Source organism: Paramisgurnus dabryanus, chromosome 15 (assembly GCF_030506205.2).
Source record: "Paramisgurnus dabryanus chromosome 15, PD_genome_1.1, whole genome shotgun sequence".
Classification (NCBI taxonomy): domain Eukaryota; kingdom Metazoa; phylum Chordata; class Actinopteri; order Cypriniformes; family Cobitidae; genus Paramisgurnus; species Paramisgurnus dabryanus.
In genome coordinates, this window is record NC_133351.1 from 12,275,134 (window position 1) to 12,285,395 (window position 10,262).

Consider the following 10,262-nt stretch of genomic DNA (forward strand, 5'->3'; position numbering starts at 1 on the left):
TGTCAGGACAAATATTACAAAAACGCATTAAAATTTACATTAAGAAATAACTAATAAAATGTATTTTTGTGTGATATTTTAAAATGATTTTTTATTATTACGCTTACATGCCATCAAGGTGAATAAAATATTTAATATTTCTCATTCTTAAGTGCAATTGGCGGTTACACCATTTTACTTTTTTAGGTCTGTTCAGTCTTACTTTTCATAAAAATTGTGCAAATAAAATTTTTTAATGCATAAAATCAATATAAATACACTATGTGCATGGAAATATACCTAATGCATGCTTTTTTTAAAGTTAAACAAGTTTTCTAAAAATATATTTTTTTTAATTTTTCATCTTACCAAACCATTTTTGTCACTGACCCTTACTGTATATCCCTAAAGGGAATTTGATTGTGGTATTGGTCAAAACGGTCAAAGGTATTTGGTCCAAGTGCTATAAAACCACAATTTAGTTTAAACCATGCCTTGAACTAAACTGAATATAAAAAATGTAAGATGAAGAATGGTTCACTTGCATGGAAAGAGTTTATCTATTTAGTGATGTTAAGGGTCCTACAAATTTTTGGTACTTGTTGACATTTTTGCTGATGCAAAACACTGATAAAATCACTGTCCATGGGACAGCTTGGAAAATGATATAAATGAGCACCTCAATGTTCCACAGTGCTAAAGGCGTAAAATATTCTTTGACAAAACTAAAGCTGAAAAAGTAACACTGTTTGTCGAACAAGAACACCAACATCAAGATCTCATCCCAGCTGTAAAGGATGGTGGGATAGTAAAAGAGCCAAGATGATATTGCTTTGCAGCCTCAGGGTCTGGACAGCATAGAGTATCTGCAGGAAAACATACGATGATCTGTCCAAGACTGAAGCTAAGACGCTGGGTGATGCAATATGACAACAACCCAAAGCACAGACTAAAACAACAACAGAAGGGAACAACAGCAGTAAATATTCTTCTGAAGTGGCCCAGTAGGAGTCCTGCCCGCAACCTGCGATGCTTTTACATGACCTCAAGAGAGCCATTCACACCAGACATCATAAAAATATTGCTTAACATTTAGGAGGAATTTTGCTACAATTCTTTTTACAGAACACTTTTAGTTGTTTAGGTCAGATCTGCAATTACAGGAAAATTGGAGGTTATTGTGGACAAATACTGTAATGCTCAGCCAGCCAATAATGGGGTCATATGCTTGTATGACCCTGCACTGTGAATGTTTACACAGTGTGTCAAAAACACACATACAAACATATTCTTGCTGTGGGTTGAGTGTAATTAAAACTGTTCAAACTTGTTTGTCTGTGGTTTTTATTTAGCTCATGTAGCTAAATTGGTAGTGAATTGCTTTAGCACCACAGGTAATGGGTTTGATCCCCAGGGAACATAAATGCTGACAAACAAAACATGTATGCATTGTACTGTAAGTCAATTTGAATGAAAGCATTTGCTAAATGGATAAATGTAAATAAAGTTGATTATAAGAGTAAAATTTCATAAATACAATTACTGTTTTAGCCCCGCCCAAATGATCCTAAACACAGAACTAACTGAAAAAAAGTTTAAAGGGGTGGTTCAATGGTATTTCATGCATTCTGACTTATTAACACAGTTTAAGAGTTGTTTCCTCATGCTAAACATAAGTGTCAAAAAGCAGTTGGACGTGTTACACGTGTGACTTCGATTACGGGCCCAGCTGATGTTTCAGGGATTTCTATACGTATCACCTTTTTTATGGACACTTCCCCCGGAAAACTACGCCCACACGTCAATCAGCGGGAGACGCTAAAACTTACAAATATCACTTCACATGAAAGCTTTTTTAATATCACGTTATCACTTTTTATTTCGCGTTTATACGAGTGTTTTTAGGGGGAAATCTGCGTGCATATGGTGATGCAAAGTGTGTGATATTCGATGTAGTATGCACTCCAGGTAGCTAGGTGGCAATGTGAAGCACTGACACACAACAACACCAAGTCCGCGCGCCAGCGTACAACCTTCTTCCTTGTTTTCCCAGGTCTCGTCCAAAGCCGTCTGGTTTGCCTTTGACGAATTGGCGCATAAACAATTTGATGGAGGTAATTAATGCACTTCCTCTACCTGGAATCTTGTATATTTATCAGAACTGCTATGGTAACTTGAAGGTCCGAAGTATGGAAATAATTCCACATGTTTGTTGTTATTTTCCTGAACTGGAGCATGTCTGTGATGTAAACGTGTACGCAACGAGAAACACCCTGAGCAGACGTTTTTACCCCTTAGACAGGGACACGACTTTAGATTGTTTTTAAGATTTCCACTCTGGAAGGTGGTATCACTTTTTTGGGTTTTTAAGCCCCAAAAACGCAGTCGCCGTGTAAACGAAAGGCACATCCAATAAAGTATTTTTACGTTTTCACCCTTGAGCGTTCTCGTGTAAACAGGCCCTTATATAAAGCGTTGCATGACTCGTACTCAGTCTCCTCCCATGGTAGTAACTCCTCCTTCTTAATTTTTTCGTATGTTATCTGAAAGAATCTGAGATATAAAGGATGTAATACTGCTACTCTACTCTAGGTACTCCAAATTAACATCAGAAATGTAGAAACAGCTTGTGTTATGTGAGCTTTAATGTCTTTGGAATGTGTTTTGGCAATGCATTTCTAACATTTACAATGTGTTAAGAAACAATTCTCTGAAATGACTTTACACAGGGTTTTTTCTCCAACAGTACAATTTTTGCATTAGTTTTTAAAATATCTAATCTATCATTGTACACTGTCATTTCTTTAAATTAGTGTGATTTAAATGGAAAAGTAATTTAATTTTTGGTTCCTAAAGTGTTCTGCATTTATCTTAGCTTTAGAGAATACAGTATGTGCAACCTTTTTCATCAGTGCACTGGTCAAATCAGGTTCCCAATCCCTCTCTGTCTCATCCTCTCTGTCACTTTGGGACTAATAAAATGCACCCTGAAAGGTTTTGGATACATCTGAATAAGCCTTTAATGGAGGTTAGGTCACCTCAGATTAACATCTTACTTAGTACAAACAAATTCTGTGTGACATCTTGGCAATGGTATAAGCCTAGTCACACCAACTTCATACTTGCATTTAATGTAATTTAAAATAAATAAGGCTGGTAAATCTTAATCTCATCTCACAATATATATATTTTATATATTATATATATATAAACATATATACATATATATACATAAACATACATATATATATACATAAACATATATATATATATATATATATATATATATATATATATATATATATATATATATATATATATATATATATATATATATTATGGTGCGGTTTCTTGGACAGGGATTAGACTAGTACTAGACTAAAATAATCGTAAGAGCTGTCCAAACTGAAAAAAACTTGCACTGACTTATCTTAAAATACATCGGTGACCTTTGTTTTGCCTCAAAATGCACACAAGTAATGTTTTTAGTAAGGCATGTTTGTTAAAACTAGTTATATTTCCTAATTAAACTAGAGCCCAGTCCTGGTTTAAGTTCATCTCTGTCCGGGAAACCACCCTTATATGAATTCATGAGGTTGATGATTAACATTCATTGATAAGGAAGTTTAGGCCCTAATTTGTATTGGCACTGTTAGAAAAAATTGTCTATATGTATCCAAACTATGTCGCTAGGGCAATACCCTAGATGTTTTAAAGATGCTTACTGCTTTTAGGGCTAAATGTATCTTTAAGGTACTAATACAAACTATTTTGGTGCAAAGATGTACTTTTTACTTCTTTTACTGCTCTTCTTCCTCCACAATGGGATGGCCATCCTGAGGCACCCATTACAGCAGCTTCAATCTTAGCGGATCCAGCCTCCCACAAGGACGTCAGATGACCCAACACCAGTGGAAGATGATGCCAGGCCATGGAAAGACCTCATATGATGCCCACGAAGACATCAGATGACCAAACACTAGTGGTAGTTGACACCGGCTCATTCTTTCATTCTATGACTATTCTAAACTCCTATTTGAAAATTTTCTTTGAAGTTTTGTGTTTTTTAAAGAAACAGTATGTAGGATTGTGGCCAAAAACTGGTATTGCAAACACAAAACTTGTGGCTAAAACTGGTACTGCAATCAAACAACTGGTGGCCAATACACACAATGACAACATAAAGATCAGTTGAGGGCTGCAACTCCTCTTTATAAACGACAATATCCTGGCCAGACTACTGTTGTCAGTGAAATAAGTATTTGAAATAAAAATTATTTCTTAATGTCTAGTGACATATCAGGGCCATTTTATGATTCATTGATATAAAGTTCTACTGTTCCTTTAAACTCTTAATTTGTCTGTGTTTAATGTGTTTTAATTTTACTCTATTTTGTGCCTTCTGTAAAGCTGCTTTGCAACAGTGTCAACTGTAAAAAGCGCTGTACATATAAAGTTGAATTTAACTTTATTAAAAGGGTACAGTCCCAGTGACAGCTGGGGTGCATATTATGACATTTTCGGTTTCTTTAATGTGCCACTGGGGAACTTTTCTTTTCCACTTTGGGGCTTGCTTTTAAAGCTGCGTTGGGACAATTTTCCCTTAAAATAATTGGATTGAACTGACCAGAATTAATTAATCCTCTTCTGTGATTTGTGTTCACCTGGAGAATAAAGGGGGCTCTGCTAGACATTGTGACTTCCTCATTATGCTGGATCTTTTGTTGTAATGTTTTGTTGTCTGATTGCTTGCCTGCTGTTACCACTGTTGTTTTATGTTGGTGCCACCCTTATCTCATTGTATATACTGTCAATACTGTAAACAGATAAACATATTATTACGCCAGTTTGAGAGTATAGTCCTAACCATATCTGCCTAGAAAAACGCAGCTTTTAATTTTCTGTCGGTCTTAGTACACGATGTAACTACAGAAGAGTCAAGAAATAGGAAAAATATTGAAACTCTATGTTTTTTTAGCACGATGCTAATGGTCTAATCAGATTCAATGGATTATGCTAAGATAAAATCCTCAGCGTTTTTTCTCGCCGCTAAAGATGTGCGTAGCTGTTGCCTAGCAACCTTTCTCTGGCAGTTTTGTATGCTTTTGCTAAGCTAAAACTTAGCTTTACCGTCAAAATGGCAACAAGAAAGAAAATGACTGTCACTGAGGTTTTATCCTTGCTTGAGAACATTGATGATGCAGAGTCTGATGGAGGAGCAGAGAGCGATGTGTCACAGGTGACGTTTTAATAAACGACGGGCGGAACCCGGCTTCCACATTTTATTTGGACGACGGGCGGAACCCGGCTTCCACATTTCATTTCCGGGGTTTCCCCGAAGTCAAATTAAGTCTGATCACGCTCAGGTGGGGCAAATTAACACAGCGGTTGCTAATAGGCTGACGAGGAGAAGAGTCGGGGTATAAAGACACCTTTGCAGACATTAAACGGGGTGCTTGTGGTATACGTTGTGTACGTTGTGTTGCTGCTTTGCAGACGGACCACGCTGGTCGGATCGCTCTCCTGGGGAAGAGAGTAAGAGACAGTCAGCGGACGAAGGAATATTGTGGAGTCTACGTGAGGAAGAGTGGACACAGAGCCATCGAGAGCACAGGGAACAGAGGTTATTGGCAACCAAGCGTGAGTAACCGCCGTGATACTTCTCTGTACATGACTTGTATGAAGAGTTATCCTGGTGTGTGTTATTGTGTTTCGTGAGGTCCCTGGCCCCACTGGAGAGGAGAGCGTGGGTGAGCCGCGGGTCGACCGGAAGCACGGACAAAGCACCGTCCGCCAGTAAGCCAGTGGCCCTGTGGGAAAGAGGAAGTGCAGGTGAGCCAGGGAAGTGGTAACCGACACGCCGGGCCTGTGAATACCACACATCTCTCCCTCAATTGTGATCCAGTTGTTGCCCAACCAGTCTCTCGGGGTCGTCGTGGTCAGGTGGCAAGGACGATCTAAAATTCACGTGACGTGGTATAAGAGTGCTGTGGGTGAGTTTCACTGATTGATGGTGTTTACGCTTGACTTGCGGTGTGTATGCTGTGCTTGTAGCGTTCAAACTGCCCAGCCTCTGACGAGACACGAGATGATGACATCTGTTGTGGCCTGAGTCCTAGAGGGAAAGAGAGAAAATCAAGCCTTGTGCCCGGGGTGTGACAACGAGAGCTTCGTCTATACACTGTAGCGAAACCAGTGAAGCTCTGTGTGGGAACGAGGATCCCCTGGCTCTGTGAGTAACGCAGCCTGTGAAATAACCTGTTCTGTGCTTATAGCAACTACCTACCCGAACCAGTGAAGCTCTGTGTGGGAACGAGGATCCCCCGGCACCGTGAGTAACGCAACCTGTGGAATAATCTGTTCTGTACTTATAGCGACTACCCACCTGAACCAGTGAAGCTCTGTGTGGGAACGAGGATCCCCCGGCACCGTGAGTAACGCAACCTGTGGAATAATCTGTGCTGTGCTTATAGCAACTACCTACCTGAACCAGTGAAGCTCCGTGTGGGAACGAGGATCCCCCGGCACCGTGAGTAACGCAACCTGTGGAATAATCTGTTCTGTGCTTATAGCAACTACCTACCTGAACCAGTGAAGCTCTGTGTGGGAACGAGGATCCCCCGGCACCGTGAGTAACGCAACCTGTGGAATGATCTGTTCTGTGCTTGTAGCAACTACCTACCTGAACCAGTGAAGCTCTGTGTGGGAACGAGGATCCCCCGGCACCGTGAGTAACGCAACCTGTGGAATAATCTGTTCTGTGCTTGCAGCAACTACCTACCTGAACCAGTGAAGCTCTGTGTGGGAACGAGGATCCCCCGGCACTCAACCACCTACCTGAACCAGTGAAGCTCTGTGTGGGAACGAGGATCCCCCGGCACCGTGAGTAACGCAACCTGTGGAATAATCTGTTCTGTACTTATAGCGACTACCTACCTGAACCAGTGAAGCTCTGTGTGGGAACGAGGATCCCCCGGCACCGTGAGTAACGCAACCTGTGGAATAATCTGTGCTGTGCTTATAGCAACTACCTACCTGAACCAGTGAAGCTCCGTGTGGGAACGAGGATCCCCCGGCACCGTGAGTAACGCAACCTGTGGAATAATCTGTTCTGTGCTTATAGCAACTACCTACCTGAACCAGTGAAGCTCTGTGTGGGAACGAGGATCCCCCGGCACTCAACCACCTACCTGAACCAGTGAAGCTCCGTGTGGGAACGAGGATCCCCCGGCACTGTGAGCAACGCAACCTGTGGAATAACCTGTTTGGTGCTTGTGGCAACTACCTACCTGAACCAGTGAGGCCCTGTGTGGGAACGAGGATCCCCCAGTGCTGTGGGCATCAGTGGAGTGTTCGCCCTGGCCTGACTGTGTTCGATTCTGCCTCCAGGAGAAGCGGAGCGCGCCACGGACTGCTGGGCCAGAGCCCCGGCCCCAGTCATTTCCCCAAGTGGCCCTGGAGGCAAAGGAGAGCCACATTAATTTTAAAGTTCCCTTTTTCCCTTCCCCCTTTTCCCTTTTTAAATATTTAATAAAGTTTGTTTTAATTATAGTATACTCGTCTGTCTGGTCATTGGGGTGGTCTTGGGAAACTCCTCGAGGTGGAAGAGTTAAGAGGGACGTGACCCTTTAGCATATTCGGGTCCGCCCCAGGGGTGTGACAGATGTCTCTTGGTCTCTTGACAGTTCGGTCAAAATGTTTATTATCTGTCCTAATATAACAGAACTATTTATTCATTCTAGATTTCATTAGAGGCTGCATAAAATTGTTTCCGATTCGTGTGTCAATTATTTCCGATAATGCTAAAGCATTGTAAACTCCAAAAGTCAAAATGTATTGAATAAAGACAGATGTAATCATTTCCAAAATTCACAATATGTTTTTATCTAACGAAATATTCTGCTTTATTTTATGTTTGTTGACATTTAGACTTTCAAAAACAAAATTTTAACTGCGGTGAAAAACTTTGATCTCCAGCTTGCCGGATGCAAATTGCGGAAAGCAAATTGCGGCATGCACTTTTGTGGGAGGTCTAGTCGCTCTTACACAATAATATCACGAATATATTATATTATGTATGCTTAAATTACCCCACATTTTTCATAAAACATGACCATAGAAGTTTTGAAGTAAATATAACATGACAAAAATGACATGCACTGCTGTCTGGTATGAACAGTCAAAATGACCGCTATTGGCAGTTCTAGTAGTTATAGAATTCCGGTAGTGCTAGTGTTAAAATCCTGGACACACAGAGTCCAGCTATCATATAACCAAAATTTTGATCAAATTTTCATCATTAGTGTAGCCTACAACAAAATCAAGCAACTACCTTTAGTTGTAAATCCAAAGTGCCACTTTCTTTTGGACACAGGCAGCTTGTCAGGTGCTAGAAAATCACAAAGGTACATAATTTATTCACAAATGTTCAAATCACAAATCAGTCTTTCTCTTAGCTGTAATTGCTTCCCTGTTGTAGAGGCAAGCCAGACTAGCCACAGTCCAGATCGGTGTTTAAAAGCAGCAGCCTAATGAGAATAAACAATACACACATTCTCTATTGACCGTGTTTTACTAACGGACAGTAATATCTCTCATTACCTCCACTGGAAATTGCTCGGATTTGTGTATTTTGTTAAACATTGGTAAGGTTAATAATATACAGGTTAAGCTCAACAGTTGCATTTGCTGCAAAAAGTTAATCACCACCACAAGTCATTTTGCTGAATGCAAAACATTCCCTTAACAACAACAGCAAGACTTTTTTGGTCAACTATCTTTGCAAGATCATGCAGTTACATTGACCTATGCAGCATAAAAATGAATGGTTTACATTTGCTAACATAAAAACCACCAATCCTTCATTCTTTATTATATTATAAGAACAGGTAGAGTACAGTACTGCAATAGCAGTGTCATCCAAACTTACACCTTCATAGGTTGACCTCCACCCTTGACAACAATGTGTCACATTTTACTGCTAGTGAACTCTGGGGAGCCTGGATCTTTTCTTCTGCCTCGGGCTTCATACATCTTATTACACTTGAGTTTAGCTCTGGATCAGCTCGAGCACTATCTGTAACCCAGCTCCATACTTTGTCTCTTGAGATTTACTCTGTGCCAGTTGTCAAAGCTGTGACAGCACACTGACAACATGCGATGCATACTGCAGAGAGCCCTGCGATGTCTGCTTATATTATTAGAACACACTCTCATTTGGCATTTATAACCCGCTCCATTATCTTTCCATGAAGTTAACAGAACTAAATGGCATGTTGGAAGTAAATTATTTTTTTGATCTGCAAAAATTTATGGCTAGAGTTTAAAAGCCCGGGATTGGGATCACTCAAGTGTTTATCAAGCTGTGTTTTTATTATTATAAAAGTTTTACCCAGCCTGGTATAATGCATGAGTGCATTGCTTCTAATAAATATATGATGACCTTCTACGGTCAGTTTATGCTTTCCCTTTACAATTTTAAATGTGCACTTTACCAAGATGTTGTCATGGTGACATGCTACATTATGTGCAATCTGTTTTAATCACCAGGCCTATTCTTTGAAATATGAAGAAATCAAAAACGTTCTGAAGGTTGGAATAAATGACACATGATTTTATCTCCCTTTGAAGTCACGACAGCAAGAAAGCAGCGGCGATAAACTCTGTATTGTTCCCCGTCTTCTTCTATTGTGTCTTCAGGGGAGAACTTTGATCAAAAGGGATTTTCTTCTGACAAATACAAAAAACTATCTGTAGTCTCTAAACCATCACTGGAAATTGGAGGCTATTTGTTCTTCAACTGCTGTGCTAAAGATGACACACGTGTTAAAAACTTTCATTACCCTTTGGGGCTCAGTTTGAAGGCATGCATTTATACGTGTTTGCGTTGGCGCGGTCAAAGCAATAACTTCAATCGATTTTCCCTCTCACTCTTGTCATTTACAGCATGTAGGTTAATAAGAGATGCTAGTTTTGACAGATCTTTGAAAAATATTTCAAAATAATCCTTACATAATCCTTTAATATTCAGAAAAAAATTTACTTACCATTTCAGTGTCATTAGGCATTAAATGGCATGTACAGTATAATACAATGGTCAAGGTTTTGGCTGTTAAACTTAAAAATCATGTAAATCATGGCTACGTTCACACTGCAGGGCTTAGCGCTCAATTCCGATTTTTTTTTTATTCGATTTTCACATTTCCAATTAAATGCAACCTTTTGTGATCTCCTGTGTGAACATGAAATGACCCAGAAGTGACCCGCATGCGCAGAAGAGTACT